Raw genomic sequence first — 20,588 nt, 5'->3', positions numbered from 1 at the left:
GATCATTGACAAGTTCCCCCCTTGTAGTTGTAGGCTGATTTCTAACCTTCCTCATGATCAAGGATACCCCATGAGGTGAGATTTTGCGTGGAGCCCCAGATCTTTGTCGATTGACAGTCATTTTGTACTTCTTCCATTTTCTTACTATGGCACCAACAGTTGTCTCCTTCTCGCCCAGCGTCTTACTGATGGTTTTGTAGCCCATTCCAGCCTTGTGCAGGTGTATGATCTTGTCCCTGACATCCTTAGACAGCTCCTTGCTCTTGGCCATTTTGTAGAGGTTAGAGTCTGACTGATTCACTGAGTCTGTGGACAGGTGTCTTTCATACAGGTGACCATTGCCGACAGCTGTCTGTCATGCAGGTAACGAGTTGATTTGGAGCATCTACCTGGTCTGTAGGGGCCAGATCTCTTACTGGTTGGTGGGGGATCAAATACTTATTTCCCTCTGCAGAATGCAAATAAATTCATATACTTTCCACAATGTGATTTTCCGGATTTAATTTGTGATGTGCTATCTCTCACTGTTACCAATAACCTACCCTTCAATTATGGGCTGCTCATGTCTTTGTCAGTGGGCAAACTTACAAAATCAGCAAGGGATCAAATACTTATTTCCACCACTGTATATATATATACATATATATATATATATATATATATATATATATATATACACACACACACACACAAGGACAAGTAGTAGATGACAGCAGATAAAGACCGTACAGTCCCATCCATTCTGCCCAACAACATAAACTCATACCGTAAGTACATATACACAGTGTAATAAGAACATAACTGGGTCAGACTACAGATCCCTCTAGCCCATTATCCTGCTTCCAACAGTGGCCAATTTAGGTCACAAAGACCTGGCAGAATTCCAAATAGTAGCAAGATCCCGAGCTATAAATCCCAGGGATAAATAGTGTCTTTCCCCATGTCTAGGTTAACAGCAGTTTATGGGCTTTTCTTCCAGGAACTTGTCCAACCTTTTTTTAAAACCCCCATACACCGGCTGCTTTTACCACTTGCTCCAGCAACGACTTCCATAGCTTATTTATTTATTTATTTTAATTTGCTCACACCTTTTTTAGTAGTAGCTCAAGGTGAGTTACATTCAGGTACTCTGGATATTTCTCTGTCCCAGGAGGGCTCACAATCTAATTTTGTACCTGAGGCAATGGAGGGTTAAGTGACTTGCCCAAGATCACAAGGAGCAGCAGTGGGATTTGAACCGGCCACCTCTGGATTGCAAGACCAGTGCTCTAACCACTAGGCCACTCCTCCTCATACAGCTTAACTATATGTTGAGTAAAAAAAAAGTATTTTCTCCTATTTATTGTAAATTAACTATTATGAAACTTCATGGACTGTCCCCTAGTCTTTGTACTTTTGATAGAGTAAAGAATTGATTCACATTTACTTGTTCCACTCCATTCAGGATTTTATAGACCTCTATCATATCTCCCCCTCAGTTGTCTTTTCCAAGCTGAAGTGCCCTAATCTCTTTAGCCTTTCCTCAAATGAGAGGAGTGTCTATCCTCTTAATCATTTTGGTCATTCTTTTTTTTTTTATCTTTTTTAATTCCACTATATGCTTTCTGAGATATGGTGGCCAGAATTGCACACAACACTCAAGGAGTAGTTACCCCATGGAGCGATACAGAGGCATTATCTTTGTTTTATTCCCAATAATTCCTAACATTCCGTTTGCTTTTTTGGCCACTGCCACACGCTGAGCATAAGAATTCAACATTGGCCACAATAACGCCTGGACTCTTCCCTTGGGTGGTGACTCCTAATGTTGAACCTAACATCATGTAGCTACAGTTTGAGTTATTCTTCCCAATTTTGTACTTCTCCACATTAAATTTCATGTATTAAAAAACAAAAAAGATCTAAGCTAGAAATTAATGAGAACTACGGCAGACGTCTGGATTTGTCTTGCTGACATAATTGACCTTTAGTGCCCTAAGCAAACGGATGACATTTTCTGAGTTGTACCAAAAGAAAAAGGAAAAAGAAAAAAAAGGAACGAGTTTAGAAGGTAAGAGAGCACGGGGGGGGGGGGGAGGTAAATTTAGACTCACTAAGGGGGGGGCATTTTCAATATGATGTCTAAATCCAATTTAGGATGGTTTTGCGGAAATCATCCAAAAATCCAGTAGTAAATATAGCCATTTTCAAGCCAGAAAAACGCCAACTTTTTGTTTCGAAAATGGCCATTTGCTAGAGGTTTTTGTGCTCAGTGCATCTATCTTTTAGGACCATTTAAAAAAAAAGGAAAGTCCAAGGGCAAAACGCAGAAAAATAAGCCATTGGGATATATAGGGGTGGGGTGGGGGTAGCATTCTTAGTAGATTGTCTACACAGACATCCCAGCAGAGCAATAGGGTACCTTAGGGGGTAACTGCAGTGACCTTGCATAAAAGGTCTCAGGTACACATCTCACCGTTACCCCCTTATATTGTACGAGGAGCCCTCCAAAACCCAAAAACCTACTGTACCCAACTATACACCACTACAATAGCCTTTGTGTCTGCATGTATCACCTATACAGTAAGTTTTGGGTGGATTTTGGAGGGTTCACACTTTCCATCACAAGTTAACAGAGTGGGATATGGGCCTGGGTCCCCTTCCCTACAGTGCACTGCACTGACCACTAGGCTACTCCAGGGACCTGCATGCTGCTTTAATGTCATAGTGGCTAGTATGAACTGTTTCTTGCACATATTTGGGGGTGAGATGGGGTCAGTGACCACTGGGGGAGAAGGAGGAGCATGCCTTGATCCCTCCAGTGGTCATTTGGTCATATAGGGCTACTTTGGGACTTAGTCATGATTGAAACCGGTCTAGACCTTTTAGTCCCCAACATTTTTGCTTTGTTCAATTATGGCAGAAAACAACCATCCAAGATTTGGGAACACCCAAATCCCAACCCCCAACACACTCCCTTGTGATTTGGACAAACTGCATAGAAAACCGCTTTAAAAATGGGTTTTGAAAATAGTGATATGGACATTTTAGCAAAAAAAAAAAAAAAATCCATCTGCCGCTCTGTGCCGCTTTTTGGACTTTTCTACGTTTCGAAAATGAGCCCCTAAGCGTTTAAACATTAGTCTTGAGCACCATGCCAGACACAGCAGATCACTCATTTGCAGGACTGACAAGCAATGTAAAAAGACGTGCTCGCTTTTTTATGAGGTTATATAACTAGAAGGTGGCTGGCTCAGTCCCAGCAAGTAGGTAAGGAACTCATTCTACAGGAGCAAAAGCCCTTTCATCGCAATCAGAGCTAAGTGCAGAAACTTAATTAAAATGGCATCAGGGCTGGAGAAAGTCAGCCGGGGCACCATCTGACCCAACAATTATTTCAGGGGACACAACCCACAGATGGCTTTCTAATTAATAAATTATAAGTTCTGGACTCTAATCTTCCTAGTTCATACGGATTTGTCCCCTCCCAGGCCCTCTTCCCAACCAAATCTCTCATTTCCTGGAATAAGGGCAAATAACAGGAATGAAAGGGAACTCCTCCTTCCTTTGTTAGCAACACAGCAAGGTCAAGAAACCACCTTAGGTTTTCAATGGCTCCGGTACCCAGAAATCACATTTAATAGATGCTGGGGAGGATTGTTTTGGAGAAGGAGGGAAGTTTGGACCTCCTATTTTCTGCTGCTTCTTTTCTCTGGTACACAAAAGATTTGAAAACCCTTCTCATAAAAAAAAAAAAAACTTAGCCAAGTGAGAAGGGAGAGATTCTTAGCCTCAGGCACAAAATCAAGGACTTTTAAAAAGTTGCCAAATGAGCTTGTGGCAATGTTCACCAAGATAATATTTGCAGTTTTAAGCAGTATCTTTAAAACAGTCCAGCAGCCATGGAAGGGAGTCATTTTTATTTACTAGGGACATCTGGATGGACATCACACCTTCCTTAAGAATACAGTCATGGCTATGTTACTTTTCTACCTTGATACAGTAATATTGCATATGACAAACAGCCACCACCCATTTCAAAATGGGATCTAACCCAAACTGCAAAATACGTCTCGACAAAGAGGACATCGCTGTTAAAACAAAAGGACTGCACATTCACTAGTTCTACTGTTGTCCTCCTTAGTGTCCATGACAATAACCCAGTGTTGACAGCATTTTTGCCATTAGAGGAAGAAGACACAGGGAGCTGACCCATAATTTTTTTCTGCTGAACACAGGATTGTGGCAGTTCATTAGCTCTGTCTTAAATTCACTTACCAATAATAACCTGCTTCAAGGACATGGACACAACAAACCCATTCGTTTGCAGGTACAGGCCACCTTTCCTATTTAACAAGCCATGCGAGGCTTGTTGGAAGATTCTAAAGCGCCTCCACGTCCACATCAACAGAACAAGAGCAGATATGACAGCATGAGGATACCCTAGACTTGAGACGTGCAACTGTGCTGAGAGGCAGACCATGTTGTGATAATCACTGAATCTGGTAGAGATGCTAAAGGAAACTGAAACTAAACAGTAGCATATCACTGGGACCTGATGGCAGGTCTGTCATGGAAACCAGGTAAAATGATAGAAGCTATTGTTAAGTACAAAATTACTGGTCATTTGGATAAGCATGGCTTACTGGAGAATAAACCAGCATGAATTTAGTAAAGAAAGTTCATGCCTAACTAATCTATTAGAATTCTTTAAGGGTATGAATAAGTATATGGATAAAGGTGAACTTATCAATATTAGTGTTTGAATTTTCAGAAGGTATTTGATAAAGTCCCTCTTGAGACACTCTACAAGAAATTAAAAAGTAATGGAATGTCTTGATGTGGTTTGATAATTGGTTTAAAGATAGGAAGCAAAGAGTAGGACTGAATAGTCAAGCTTCCCCAGTGGAAATGGGTAAATAGTAGCATGCCTTAGGGATGTGTACTGAGACCAGTGTTTAACTTTTTAATTAACAATCTGAAAGGGTGCAACAAGTAAATTGATCAAACAACAACAACAAAAATTAAAGTAGTTAAAAAGCAATCAGACTATGAGGAACCACAGAAGGACCTTGGCAGATAGGAGAACTGGGCATCTAAATGGCAAATGAAATTTAATGTGGACAAGCATGAAGTGAGGCACGTAGTGATCCTAATTATAAGAATACTAGTAAAAAAGGCCCGTTTCTGACACAAATGAAACGGGCGCTAGCAAGGTTTTCCTCGGAGTGTGTGTGTTTGGGAGAGTGAGTGTTTGAGAGTCAGAGTGAAAGTGTGAGTCCAATCCATGCTCCTCTGTCACCTGGCCCCTCCATTCATCCCTATCCAGCAATTCCGCTGTCTCCCTGAGGCCTGCCCTGCAATCCATATGCATCCATGGCCATCTGTCCCTTCCATTCATCCGTATCCAGCAATTCCCCTCTCCATGAGTCCTGCCCTTCCAATCCATGCTCCTTTGTCACCTGGCCCCTCCATTTTTCCCTATCCAGCATTTCCCCTCTCTGCCTGAGGCCTGCCCTGCAATCCATATCCATCCATGGCCATCTGTCCCCTCCATTCATCCCTATCCAGCAATTCCCCTCTCCCTGAGTCCTGCCCTTCCAATCCATGCTCCTCTTTCACCTGGCCCCTCCATTCATCCCTATCCAGCAATTCCCCTCTCTGCCTGAGGCCTGCCCTGCAATCCATATGCATCCATGCCCATCTGTGCCCTCCATTCATCCCTATCCAGCAATTCCCCTCTCCCTGAGTCCTGCCCTTCCAATCCATGCCCATCCATGCTCGTCTGTCACCTGGCCCCTCCATTTTTCCCTATCCAGCATTTCCCCTCTCTGCCTGAGGCCTGCCCTGCAATCCATATCCATCCATGGCCATCTGTCCCCTCCATTCAGCCCTATTCAGCAATTCCCGTCTCCCTGAGTCCTGCCCTTCCAATCCATGCCCATCCATGCTCATCTGTCACCTGGCCCCTCCATTTTTCCCTATCCAGCAATTGCCCTGTCTCCCTGAGGCCTGCCCTGCAATCCATATCCATCCATGCCCATCTGTCCCCTCTATTCATCCCTATCCAGCAATTTCCCTCTCTCCCTGAGTCCTGCCCTCCCAATCCATGCCCATCCATGCTCCTCTGTCCCCTGCCCCCTCCATTCATCCCTTTCCAGCAATTGCCCTCTCTCCCTGAGCCCTGCCCTCCCAATCCATGCCCATCCATGCTCCTCTGTCCCCTGCCGCCTCCATTCATCCTTTTCCAGCAAGTCCCCTGTCTCCCTTCCATGACCCCCCCTTGCATCCATGCTCCTCTCTCTCCCATGTCCCAGCCTGGGCCGCCCTCTTCTTCCCCCCCCCCCCCTTCGCATCCATGGTGTCGTTTCTCCCCTGCCCTCCCGCTCCCATTGTTTTTCTTTTGTGGCCACCCTCTTCGCTCCCCCAACATGGTTTTTATTTTTTTTTATGGTTTTTAAATGTACCTTCGGGGTTCCGGCAGCGAAGCGTCAGGGAAGGAGGCGGTGCTCCCGACGTCTAGGTTTCCCTTCGCTGTGTTCCGCCTTCTTTTGACGTCATCCTTGACGTCAGAAGAAGGCGGAACACAGCGAAGGGAAGGCTAGACGTTGAGAGCGCCGCCTCCTTCCCTGACGCTTCGCTGCCGAGCGTTGCGATTGGATGAGTGTCATTGCTCCGCCCTCGACGTCATCACGTTTGACGCGTGGGCGGGGCAGACACAATGCGATCTCACCCCCTTCACTTTTGGCTAACAGAGGCTTCATTCGAACGTTGGAGGTGCGTTTTATATAGAGAGATGATGTCAGGTTCCACATTAGGAAGCCACCACCCAGGGAAAAAAAATCTTGGAGCCATTGTTGATAGTACATTGAAAATCCTCAACTCAATGTGCAATGGTGGTCAAAAAAGAAAATGGAACATGAGGAATTATATGGAACATAAGAACAACCATACTTGGTCAGAAAAATGGTCCATCTAGCCCAGTATCCTGCTTCCAACAGTGTCCAATCCAGGTACCACAATACTTCTATACAGATCTATGGTGTAACCATACCTTGATTACTACATGCAATTTTGTTCACCTCTTTATCAAAAAAGATACAGAGAAGGGCCATAAATATTAAAGAAATGGAAGGACTTCCCTATAGAGACAGGCTCAGCCAGTTTGGGCACTTCAGCTGGGAGAAGAGCTGATGGAGAGGGGATTTGAGAGGTTTACGAAATCATGAGTGGTGTGAAACAGGTAAACAAAGTGCAGGGGTTTCCCCCCCCCCCCCCCAATGTCAAACAGTACTAAAATTAGTAGACACCATTAAATTAACAGGTAGATTGAAAGCAGATTAGAAGTAGTATCTTTTGCACTCAACACACATGCAAGTTGTGGAATTTGATACCAAGGTGTGATCAGGACACCTAGCAAGCTGACTCTGAACATGTTTGGACACATTCCTACAGCACTATCCTCAAACGTAAGGTCTGGGGGCCAGTGGCAACCACAGTCAGCCTCAAGTGAGGCTGCCTGAGTCTTCCTTCTCACCCTCACTTGAAGCTGTTTTGTTTTCTTCTGGCACGGCAAGGCTCTCCAAGTTTCAGCCACACGTCTAACTCCATTGCTGCTCTTGCAAGTCTGTAAGTGTAGTTCAAAAGTGTGGCAACTGTATAATTCAAACTCACCGAAAGCCTTGTCATGTCAGAAGAAAACAGGACAGCTGTTACAGAAGCAGTGCTGATAGAATTCCTCCAGAGAACTTTGGTGGGGGAGAAGCTGGCTTGGAGGAGATGGGGCTAGAGACTAACTGATGGAAGAAGTGAGTGAGGCTTGAGACTTGCTGGGATGGAGTCAGGGGAATGTGTGTATGGGTAACAATGTGTGGAGGAGAGGACCTCAGGAGAGAGCAAACGAGGAAGTACAGGCTAGTCTGGGGGAGCAAATTTGTTATAGTTACCTAACAGTGATCCAAACCAGCCTCATCATTGGCCCATGGCACTGGTCGTTGTCCTATGATAGACCTGCCCCTCTCACAGATTTTTCTCCCAGTGTCCCCCATTTGAAAAATGCCATCAGACTGTGCATGAACAGCTTTTAGCCCTGCTAAAATGAGGGAGGCACCACTTTGTCTTTGGGAGAGAAGAAATGGGTCTACTCTTTGGAACCTGTGGTGTGCTTCCTAGTGACCTAGACTGGCTGCTATCAGACAAAGGATGCTGCTGGGTTCGATAGACCTTTAATCTAACCCACTATTAATTATGTTAGGTTCTTATGAGACATTTCATGGAACCAAGTGCCATTGCTCCCTTACATCTATCAGTCACCAAAACCTTGAGTATTGAGTTCAGCTTGCCGTATCTCAAAAAAGATATTGTGGAATTAGAAAAGATTCAAGGAAGAGTGACCAAAATGATAAAGGGGATGGAACGCCTCTCATATGAGAAAAGGCTAAAGAGGATAAGGTTCTTCAGCTTGGAAAAGAGACGGATGAGGGGAGATATGATTAAGGTCTACAAGATCCTGAGTGGTGTAAAATAAGTAGAAATAAATCAATTTTTTACTCGTTCCAAAAGTACAATGACTAAGGGGCACTCAAAGAAGTTAAATGGAAATACTTTTAAAACAAACAGGATGGAATTTTTTTTCACTCAACAAATAATTAAGCTCTGGAACTCTTTGCCGGAGGATGTAGTAACAGCAGTTAGCATCTCTAGGTTTATAAAAGATTTGGACAAGTTCCTGGAGGAAAAGTCCATAGTCTGCTATTGAGACAGACATGGGGAAGCAACTGTTTGCTCTGGGATTGGCAGCCTGGAATGTTGCCATGGTTTTTGGTTTCTGCCAGGTACTTGTGACCTGGCTTGACCACTGTTGGAAACAGGACACTGGGCTAAATGGACTATTAGTCTGACCAAGTATGGCTACTCTAATGTTCTTATGACTGCTTGACTCACTAACGCAGTATATGACAGCAAATAAAGACCAAATAGGCCTATCCAATCTGCCCAACTGAAGATCATTTGAACATTTGGGCATATAAATTCCCACATGCATTGTACAGGTGATAAGAATAATGTATAACTTATGTGAACTGTGTTACTGTTCATGTTGTGGATGGTATGAATACTGAAGTTCAAATACATGTTTTTAAAATTCTCATATGCAACCCAACTCCAATCCACCCCCCTCCCCACATCTTTACCTAACCTCTCCACCCTTTTTCTATAAATGCCTTCCAAATCTGTTTAGTTTGGTCTGTCCCAAATGGATTTGCCACAGTGATAAACTCCACTATCTCCAACTGTAGTCCGCTTCGGGCCTTGCCATCTTCAACTTTACTTTTTACTAGCATCAGACACTCATGAAGTTGGATATGTGAGCTAACAGTGTGCAAGAAACCCCAGGTCCTACAGCCCTGGACCAGTTGATTGCTCTATTAGGCAAGTAATTTGGTTGAACACCTACCTACTGGGCCAGTAAAAGCCATAGTGCATGGATACCTTCAGGCGGCCAACTGTAGCCCAAGTAAAGGCCCACTGTACTTTAAGTCCGTGGAAGGCGAATAAGTACTGTCAGCTGCAGTATTGAGAGGTATATAAAATTTCACACAGAAGCAATAAAAGGTCTGAAAATTAATTGCTGGAACTAAAAGTCGTATACGCCACATAGCAGCTTGTAATTCAAACTGTTAAAAAGAGCTTTTCAGCTGGCACTGTCAAGTGTGTTTATTGCAGGAGGGGGTGAGAGGGGTTAAAAACTGGAATATAATTTGAATTAAGCATCCCAGATCATGTCTAAAAATAACACTGCGAAGCTGAGGGGCTGTTCTGTAACATCAACATTTGTGGCTCTTCCAGGACTGCTTTCCACATTAATCATTTCTGACACCCGCTGCCGATCCCCAATTTAATTTCAGATCCCCGTTCGGCAGTACAGTGTCACTCCTGATTTCGGCTTCTTCATGCTATAACTGATTAAGTGCAAAGCTGGTAAATAGCATTAGGGGACCCTCCTGCTCTCGCTTCACAAACCTCTGTTGGCAGCTGGCCCAAAGGCTTTGTGACAGCGCTGTGCTCTGCCAGGAGGAGGGATGAGGTTCTATTCCCAGCTCAAGTCTTCCCACTTCCTGGTATACTGTGGAGGTAGAATTCCCAGCCCTGGCGGGAAAGGAAGAGTTATTCCCAATAGCTATACCTAGGGGCCAGATTTACAGAACCATGACTAGAGGATTGTGAGGGGAGCCCTAACTGTGCATTCGACCTAAATATTGAAAAGCAGGCAGTGCTTAGAATCTGAATAGCTCACAGAGTTACCCAGAATTTTAGAATAAACCGAGTCATTTACAAAAGAAAGTGGTGTGGTTGCCACCTTAAAGCTAATAAATAGAAACAAAACAAAAGAAAGGAAAATATTTTTTTACTGGCCTAACAATATATTTTTGACAAGCTTTTGAAGGCAGAATCTTCTTATTTGAGGTCAAGTTAAGAGCAAAAGAAGACAACATGAAAATATATAGACGAGACCATGAAAAGTATTCCAATGACAGTCTGAAGGAAAGAAAGAGGTGGGGTGGGAAATGAATTTTTATTATTATTATTTTTTTAATATGCACTCAGAAATATTGCTCCCATTCTCCTCAGATGGTCCTAGCATATGGCTCAGACTGTAAACTCTTGAGACAGGAACACTGTAGGCTTGCAAGTTACCTAGTTCAGCTCCATACGTGTATTTGAAACTAATGAACAGTTATTTTACATTAACCAAGTTACCACTGTAACATAGAAAGCAATCAACTAGGAGAAGCCACCAGACACCAGCTCTTAGGGACTCCCATATTGGTGGCTGAGAACCAGAGAAGCCCAGTTCGAATCCCACTGCAGCTTCTTGTGACCATTCATTTAATCTTCCATTATCTCAGGTACAAATCTAGATTATGAGTCCTCCAGGGGCAGAAAAATACCTACTATACCTGAATGTACACCGCTTCATAGGAGCCAGCTCTGGGGGTGCTTGAGCACCCCCAATATTGAGCAAACTCCTCGACAATGTCCAGGGAGGGGTAATTTCTATTGGGATTAGCACCCCCCAATCATTTTGAAAAGTTGGCTCCTAACTGCTTCGATAGCTTTTGGGCTTGCAAGTAGCATATAAGCAATAAGCAATTAAAATCAAATTTAAAAAAAAAGCCAGCATACAAATGCAAATCTTTACAACCTGGACAGATGGCATTACCTAACATACACTGTGCATATACATGTCACCCAGCATGGATTTTAAAAAAAAAAAAAACGGTGATTTTTTTTTCCAACCAAGAACATCTGATTATTTAAATCAGATTTTAAAATATTAAAACTTTGGAAAAACGGAACCTAGCTCAAAAATATCATCATAACTTCTAATTAGGGCCCAATCTTCAAAGGAATTATGCTTCTAATTTTGGGAAGTATGCTCACAAATTGGCTTTGAAATTTTACTAGGGCCAAGCTGCCTAAATTGATGCTCAAAATTTCACTAAACTCCTAAATTTAGGAGCATTAAAAGTGGATGGAAAACGGGCAGATTTAGGGACAGGAAAAAAAAAAAAAGAAAGCTACGAGCTTAGCACCGATTTTCACATTATGCTCATAAATATAGGCAAATGAATGAAACACCTAAATTTATAAGCATAACTTTAAAGATCCTTAAGATGATTTTTCAGCTGAAAACGTATGCTCATAAGTTTGGCTGAAAATAAGGCACAATTTAGAAGCCTAAATTACTAGCTTAGGGGTCGATATTCAAAAGGGTTTAATTGGGCAGGAAAGGCATGGAATGTTGCTACTCTTTGGGGTTCTACATGGAATGTTCCTACTATTTGGGATTCCGTCAGGTACTTGTGACTTGGATTGGCCACTGTTGGAAGCAGGATATTGGGCTAGATGGACCATTGGTCTAACCCAGTATGGCTATTCTTATGATCTTATGAGCTGGCCAGCTGCTGACATTCAGCAGCCCTTAACCGGGTAATGCCACTGAATATCACCACTAACTGTCCATACCTTAACTGGTTAGGTTTGGGGGGAGGGGGGCAGCGAAGGGGTGGAGCCAGCACTTAGCCATTAGTAGCAATATTCAGGCTGCTAACTGGCTAACCAAGTCCATAAAGAAAGGATAGGAAAAAGGCCGTCCTAACTTTATGTGCCGAGTTAACTGGACACCAGCTTGAATATCGGCTGGTGCCCAGTTAACCTCCATTCCCAAGAAACAAGGCAGTAAACAATCTGCAAGATCCAATATGATGCAAACAAAGAGCAGGTCCATATTTATTCATCAGAACATTCAGTAAAAACCTATTCTTTCTTTACACCACTGTTAACTTCTGGGTCAGCGCAGATACTCAATACCAGGCGCTGCAACTGCCCTGCCATTAAATATCCAAGGCTATGAGTGGCTTACAAGCCACTTACCGCCGTGGGCTGAATATTATCCCCACTTAGCTGTTTTTTTGGGGGGGTTTTTAAATACTGGGCCCCTGCATAACAGCAGTATGTGGAGATATGAGAAAACAGATCTGATCAGCCCTTGAAAGTGGTGTTTATGTGTCTATTATAAGGAAACATGGCAAAGAGGTTAAAAATAAGAATACACGGTTAAGACTGGTAGTTTGTTGTACAACTTACATGTTTTGAAACTTATGTAAATACTACTGATTGTAATTTGCAATATTTGAACTCAATAAAAACTGTTGAACATAAGGAAACATGGCAAACAGATACTTTTGCATGAAACACCTAATTCTTCTTTCGGAAGGTTCACAAGCCTGGAACACTTCCTGCCTTGCTCTCACTTTCTCTCCCCAAGTTTATCCATTATTTAGGGTACACTGAACATTTGTTTCTTTTGACTTTTTGACACCGTGGCTCAGCCGACGTAATTCATGGAACAGCAACTGCAGAACGTGCAACCCGAGAGTCTACAAAAGCCTCATCGCCTCTAATTTTACCTCTCTTTGTGCGTGTCGAGTACAGTGGAGCTTCCAACATCTTCAAACCCAAGGCCTCCATATAGCAGGCAGCGTGTGCATAGGAGAGGACTCATGGCCAAAAGGAAAGGTTGGGAAGCACCGAGGCCAGAAAGAATCAAACAAGGTGGCTCAAGAGGGCAAAGACGAGGAGGTACGGTGAGCAAAACAAGACCTAACTATCCATGCTGCACAGGCTGTCCATGCTCACCTCACGCTGTGTCCGAGAGATTGGGGATATATACATGTGCACAGAAATTAGGCTCCTGCATATTTAAGATCTACCACTCATGTCTCTTATTAATGTGAGGTGCTGGGAGCAGAGTACCATATAGTGGTGGATTTTTTCCATGGACTCCTGATGAGGTCTGAAGGCACCCCAGTGCATCATGGTACAACTGGCTGGTAAACACTGGAGAACAGCAGTGACGTTCTTCATAAAACCTGGGGCCAGTGGTGGCTCCTATCAACAGTAAGCACAGTTCCAGGATGCTCTATCCCCAAATACACATGCCCCTTCCCCCCTTCTCTGGAGGTTTGCTTCCAGTGCCACTCCCACAACAGCTGTTATGTTCTCTTCTGGTAACGGGAGACTATCAGTGAGTTTGAACCATCTGATCCCTACAATTCCTGTACTACTCTCCCACAAAATGAGAGACCAGTGTTAAGAGTCTAGTAAAAGACCTCCTAAGTATGCTGTAGCCTAAACAATATCCGCTCAATCTATGTGGCTGAGGTTCATTCACAAATTCAGTATATTCAGAATCCACTCCCCCCCCCCCCCCCAACCCCACCCTCCACCTTGGTTTTGGGTAGGGCAAGCGATTTTTCTTGATTTCACTAGATGTAGTGGCTGTATTTGATACTTAGTCATGAGCTTTTGCTGGAGCGGATTCACTCTTTTGGCACCTCATATAAGCACAGCCACGCTGGGAAAAGACCCAAGGTCCATCAAGCCCAGCACTCCGTCTCCGACAGCGGCCAATTCAGGCCCCAAGAACCTGGCAAAAACCCCAAATTTAATAACGATCAATGGACTTTTCCTTCAGGAATCTATCCAGACCCCCTTTAAACTCAGCAAGGCCAGCTGCCGTCACTACCTCAGGTAATATTTTGGCCTGGTTTCAGGGTTTTTTTTTGGCAGACTACTCTCTTCAGGTGGTTCAACGTTCATCTGTTTCTCAGTGGGCACCTGTGATATCAGGTGTGCCACAGGGTTCTTGTTTGTCGTCAGTGCTGTTTAATTTGTTTATGCGTCCAGTGTGTCAGGTGTTGGCTGACCTGGCGATCAGTTATCACCTTTATGCAGATGATTTGCAAATTGTTCCTCCAGTAAGGGAGGAAATTGTGGTTTTGGTAGAAGCATTATTTCGGGACAGTGTAATCGTGGATGTGCGAGAATGGGTTGTTTTTGAATGTGGAGAAGATGCAGATTCTCTGGCTCTCTCAATTTGGTGAACCATGTCCAGTTGCGGGGTTTACTTTGGATTCTGTTTTTTGTTCCAGTGGTTACTTCTCTACGTAGTTTGGGAGTACTTTTGGATACGAGATTGGTATCTCAGCTTTGGAACGTTTTTCTCCAGAGAATGTTCGTACGGTGCTGCAGAGTTATGTGCTGCCTCACTTTGTTGTGCGGTCTTCCCTGTTCAACGCTACAGGCTTTGCGTCTCTTGGGCTTGAGTCGAGAGGTACACATTAGACCTCAATTGAAGTTGTTGCAGTAGCTGCCCGTGGTACAGAGTATTGAATTTAAGCTTTTATTGCTGGTATTTCAGGCGCATCACGGTGTTGCTCCATTGGCTTTGGTGCAATGCTTGCAAGACTTATTGTCCTGTCAGGGTACTGCGATCTCAAGATTTGAATTTGCTGCCTGTCCCTTCATTTTATCAGATGCGTTTGGAGGAAATTCGGAATCTCTGTAGCTGGCCCTTGTTTCTGGAATTCTTTCCTTTGGCTATGCGCCAGCTTTCTTCTGTGTCCCAGTTTAAGCAGCGGTTAAAAACCTGGTTGTTTTGTAAAGTGTTTGCTTAAGGGGTGGGTGTTCAGACTCTTCAGGGGTGGGGTTTCAGGCTTTTCTGGGGCACTGGATGTTTGTATGTTTTCTTTGTAATGTTTTATCTGTTTTTATGAGCATTTGTATCCCACCTAGATGGCAGGATAGGCAAGTTATAAATAAATAAAAGACCCCCTTAACTTTTGCCTGAGTTAGTGAGTCTACTTAAAATAAAACAAGCACATCACTCATCAGTGCAGAATTTTCCCAACTAATGATTTCAATCAACTCTGCCCTATCATCCCCCTCACAACAATTCTAGGGGCACTACAACTGGGAAATCTCACCTTTATGCCCTAAAACTAAAAACATCACTCTACATTTTAAGACAGGCTGAAAGACTGGAGCGTGAATAACCCCAGACGACACAAAGTGGCCTTCCAGTGGATTCTGTGCAGATGAAAAATGCTGAATTTCCGTGCCAAGGATTCAGGGTTCGATTACAAACTGAACCAGGAAAGGCCGCACTGGTGACACCTAGTGGTCACATGGGTCTAGGCTAGATGTGATTTGTAGTCCCTAACAGAGGTCAGTGAAACTGGGTGAAACTGAGAAGGGGATAGTAACATAGTAACATAGTAGATGACGGCAGAAAAAGACCTGCACGGTCCATCCAGTCTGCCCAACAAGATAACTCATATTTGCTGCTTTTTGTGTATACCCTACTTTGATTTGTACCTGTGCTCTTCAGGGCACAGACCGTATAAGTCTGCCCAGCACTATCCCCGCCTCCCAACCACCCGCCCCTCCTCCCAACCACCGGCTCCGGCACAGACCGCACAAGTCTGCCCAGCACCATCCCCACCTCCCAACCACCAGCCCCGCCTCCGGCACAGACCGTACAAGTCTGTCCAGCACTATCCCCGCCTCCCAACCACCAGCCCCGCCTCCCGATCCTGACTAAGCTCCTGAGGATCCATTCCTTCGGCACAGGATTCCTTTATGCTTAAGAGAAAAAAAAATAACAGATACACAGCCACACAGAAGCCAATTTGATTCATAGTAGAATAGTAAAGACCTGCACAGTCCATCCGGTCTGCAAAATATGGTGGCCAGAGTTGACCTTGGCACTCTGCACAGGTTTCATTTCTTCATGATTAAACACTGGTATACTGAAATCTCTCTCTCTCTGCCTGCAAATTTTTGGGTACAGACCGTAGGTCTGCCCAGCCCTGATCTTTACTGGAGTTGTTATTGAAGCCCATTGCACGCAAAACATTCCCCAGCAGAGGAATTTAGGGCAAGGAAATATTTGCCAGAGGCTCTGATCTAAAATGCCATGTCTAATGTGCAGACAGCCCCGGATCTTCCTTCCCTCGTTAAGAACTACTTCCCTGCAAGGTTTAATCTCCTTGAAAAAAAATAAATAAAATAGACAGATGGTTTCCAAATTATGGACAGTGTGCTTTTTTTTTCCCTTGTAATAACTACAGTATTAAATCCTTTTGAATAATAATAAAAAAAAATCCACAGTTCCTGGCAGTAAAAGGCAGGGGGCTCTTTTATGAGAGGCCAAGAGGATCTTGGTTTGGTGCGACTAATAAATCAACAGGAAGCGGGTGGGGGGGGGGGATTAAAAAGCAGCAGCTGCTGTTACTTCTGCGGATGGTGGCTTGAAGCATACGCTAAGCTACGGCTTTACCATTCCAATCCTTCACTTGGGTCTGTCTCTCTCTCCCTCTGTGCAGACTCCTGTGTGTTTCTGTTCATACAGGTACTGTCTCTCTGCAGGTCTTGTCTGTCTCTCTCTCGTTACATGTCTGGATGCACACACGTGTTTTTCTGTCTCTTTAGGTCTCTCTGCATGTACACATGTGGATCTGCACACTCATGCGTGCCTTTTTCTTCATACACCCGCCTCTGTGCGTGCATGACTTGCCTCGTGTTTGGAGGATTCTAATGAGGACGCTCATACCTCCTGGGGATTTACAGCTAAGTCAGCAAAGGCCCAGAAACAGCAGGGTACCAGCTAGTTTTCCCAAAATATTAGCCCTCCTACTCCTTGGCTTCAGCGCTTCCTCACCGATTCTCATTTCCAGGTTTCCTTTCTCAATACAATTACATTGGCAATATCTTCATCCTTTCTTTTCTTATTATTCATTTTTTTGATGCAATTCAAATAATACATACAAGTATTCCACTTGACAGGAAATGTGAGCAAATAAGTAAAAGAAATTAAGGAGAGAAATAAAGGAAAAAGATACAAATATTTACCATATACCAAAGCAGTGGCATAGCTACGGGGGGCCACGGGGGCCTGGGCCCACCAAATTGTCTCTGGGGCCCCTGGTTTGGCTGGCGGGGGTCGGGGATCCCCGCCAGCTGAAGTGTTTGTCCAGCACTTGTCTCCACCGAATTGCCTGCTCGGCTCTTCCCCTCATATCACGTGCATGCTCATTTTAGTGAAAAATGATAAGCACAGAAGGCATAGAGCGACAACGCACCACCTCCAAAGAAGCCAAAATCTGCCACATCTTCTTCACCACCAAGAGAGATCTCACAAAGCCCACCTGGGGAGCCATCACGAGCTGAGGCAGAACCTGGGCCAGACGATTTGGCAAGATTTTAGCATACAACATAGCTTCGAATGGTATAAGGGAGATGTGGCGAGAAGAGTCCACACAATGGAGATCTTTGCCCAGTTTAAGGAACACCACAAGTTGGGCCATTCGTAAACTGTCCGGCAGGGTTCCACTACTAGTATAAGAATTAAATACTGTGGTCAAACAAGGGACGACAGTTTATAAAATTCAGACGGCAAGCCATCCACCCCAGGAGCCTTATGGAGAGGGCTCACCTTAAGCACCCACTCCACCTCATCCTCTGAGATAGGCACATCAAGCAAGGCATGCTGCTAATCGGGCAACTGAGGCAAGTCCTGGACCAGCAAGATGCATTCTCCAGGCCCACATCTTCCAGAGAAGAACAAAGATGGGCATAAAAGCCCTGAAAAAGAGCACAAATATCTTCCTCAGACCAAACATAGCGACTGGCCCCATCAATTGAGTCACCTGACGTGGACTCCCAGACTGCAGGACGACGCAGGCCAGCAAACTTCACTATTTGTTCGCAAGCTTAAACAACTAGTAGTGACAAAAGGCAAAAGATTTCTGAGTCCACGCATGGACGCGCTGACTGAGAGGCCAGCAAATGAGTCCGATTGAATGCAGTGGGATGAGAACCAAACGATTGCCGATCTCTCTTAACCTAACCCTCTAAACGAAGTAACTCTGCCACACCAGATCTTCTTTTATGAGCCACATATGAGATCACTTCCCCACATAAGAATGCTAAATTGCAAGCCTCCCAAAAAAGTTTCCAAATTGGAAGGGAAAGTCTTTATTGTGGTTGACATAGTCTTACCATTTACCCCGCAGGTAAGTATGAAATCTGGTAGCTTAAGACAAATGTCTAGGGAACCGCCAGCAAAAAACTCTTGCACCCTCCAGGCCCCAATCCAGCACAATCTAAATCAAAGCATGATTGGAAACTTGAGTAGGACCAATCAAAGCCTGATGCCAAAAAAAAAGAGAGCCAACACATACAACACTAAAAGATAATCAATGTGGGACAATCATGAGCCCGAGAATTGCGAGTATAATCACGTTCACCAGAGTGAAAGAACCGCCAGGAGTCCAATAAATCAAGCACATTACACAACAAAGGAACTCCCCTGGAGTAGTCTACCAGGAATTAAAATCATCCCCATAATTATAGGAACATTGTCAAAAATGTGTAGATGACCAATTAGAATTTTTTAAAAGGATTTCACATAGTGATTGGGAGCATAGAAATTCACCAACACCACAGGCACATGGTTCAACACCACGTACACTATTATATAGCACCCCAATGGATCTATAAATATGATGCTTTTTCTCCAGAAGCAAACCCTTACGAAACAATATGATGACCCCCAGCTTTCCTATTGGACGTAGGACCCTCTAGATAATCCCTCACCCATCAGCAACATGGTTTCTTGTGTTCTATAGAATTTAAATATGTCCTGCAGAAGTCACCTGTGCCTTTTGCAAATTCAACACCTGCAAGAGTTTGCTTCACTTTATAGGTGATGTGATGCCACTGACTTTCCAAGACATCAGCTTAATCCCCACCATCGCTAGTGCTCAGCCTGATGAGAGAGAACAGCAGCTAAGCATATCAAGGTTAATATGCTCCCTCCTCACAGCTGAACAGAGCAGGGCCCATTGCAGAACCCACAAGAAGAACTCCTCGCAAAGGCAATGAAGGACTCCCACACTATGCGGAGCAGTCCCCCCTCCCCCTCCATTATGAGAAACCAAAACACAATCACAAAAGCAGTACCATATTTTTCGGACCATAAGACGCACCTAGGTTTTAGAGGAGGAAAATAGGGAAAAGATTTTTGAAGCAAAAAGTGTGGCGGAGATCTGCTGGAGGACCACAGGTTGTGCAACACTCTTGTATGGGGACAGTAGTTTTGCACAACCTGTGTAGCTCTGCAGTGGAATTTGTCCTCCCCTACCATCCATGTCCAACGATTCTTCTCTCTCCCCTGCCCTCCCCTCCGTGTCCAGCAATTCTCCTCCCCATGTCCAGCGATTCGTTCAAACCCCCACCCACCTGCCTGTCCGCCCTCAGCTCCCCGACTTTCCGTTTGTGCAACCGTGCTCCCTGCCTTGAAATCTTTAATTTACATACCCGAAGTCGCAGCGAACCAGCAGTAAGTAAAAGCAGTAGGCAGGCAGGCTCGCCTCCTCGTCGCTTCCTTTCCCTCTCAGCGCGTCCCACTCTCATGGAAAGGAAGTTACATCAGAGGAAGGCGGGACGCACTGAGAGGGAAGGGAAACGACGAGAAGGCAAGCCTGCCTGCTGCTTTTACTGCTGGTTCGCCGCGTCTTCGGGTAAATTAAAGATTTCAAAACAGGGAGCACGGGTGCACGAACGGAAGGGAGCGGGCAGGTGAGCCGGACCTCACAAAAAAAGCACTGGGCGGAGTTGAGGCGCACCGCGCGAGGACCTATGCGGTCGCAACGCTCGCCTCAGCCTAAGACCGACCCTGGTCACCGCCCCCCCCCCCCCACACACACATACACACACACAGTGAGCAGGTACGCTACATTCGGACTACCAGACACACCCACATTTTCCTCCCAAATTTGGGGGGAGAAAAGTGCGTATTATAGTCTGAAAAATACGGTAACTGCTATCAGGTAAAAACCGCTGGTAGAAGATAACCCCAAGAAACAGCAGGGTGGGGGAAAGTAAGAATACCACCAATGGCAAAAAGAAAAACCACTGCCAGATCCAAACTGAACACTTAAGTACATGAAGGAGAAACCAATAACCCTATAATGAGGCCCATGCAATCCTGAGAACAGTTCTTAGTCCAGAAAGTTAGAGCCCAGGTTTAAATATGCAACTGAATCCTTGGTCAAACCCGCATCCTCGAAGAAATTGTCACCACCCTCATGTTGCTCTCGGAGCTTTTCAGGGTGTAACAATGAACTGCATTTTCTTCTCATGGAGGGTAGCACAAAGAGGTGCAAACGCTTTCCTGGCCATGGCTACACGGGCTGAATAAT

At 44.6% G+C, this 20,588-nt stretch overlaps 1 protein-coding gene and 1 long non-coding RNA gene across 4 annotated transcripts in view; both read right to left on the bottom strand.

Moving 5' to 3' along the window:
* The window catches only part of MSI2 (musashi RNA binding protein 2), a 621,300-nt gene that overhangs the window by 485,792 nt on the left and 114,920 nt on the right, over positions 1-20,588 (bottom strand). The gene's annotated exons all lie outside the window — the stretch shown is intronic.
* LOC115482614 lies at positions 794-18,803 on the bottom strand. Its single transcript, XR_003944109.1, has 3 exons — positions 18,794-18,803; positions 8,203-8,209; positions 794-872 (listed from the first exon to the last, which is right to left on the bottom strand). It is a non-coding gene; the product is annotated as an uncharacterized LOC115482614 (long non-coding RNA).

The sequence above is a fragment of the Microcaecilia unicolor genome, chromosome 13, assembly GCF_901765095.1.
Source record: "Microcaecilia unicolor chromosome 13, aMicUni1.1, whole genome shotgun sequence".
Lineage (NCBI taxonomy): Eukaryota > Metazoa > Chordata > Amphibia > Gymnophiona > Siphonopidae > Microcaecilia > Microcaecilia unicolor.
The sequence above is the reverse complement of the archived record's forward strand: the minus strand, read 5'-3'. Positions and strand labels throughout refer to the sequence as shown.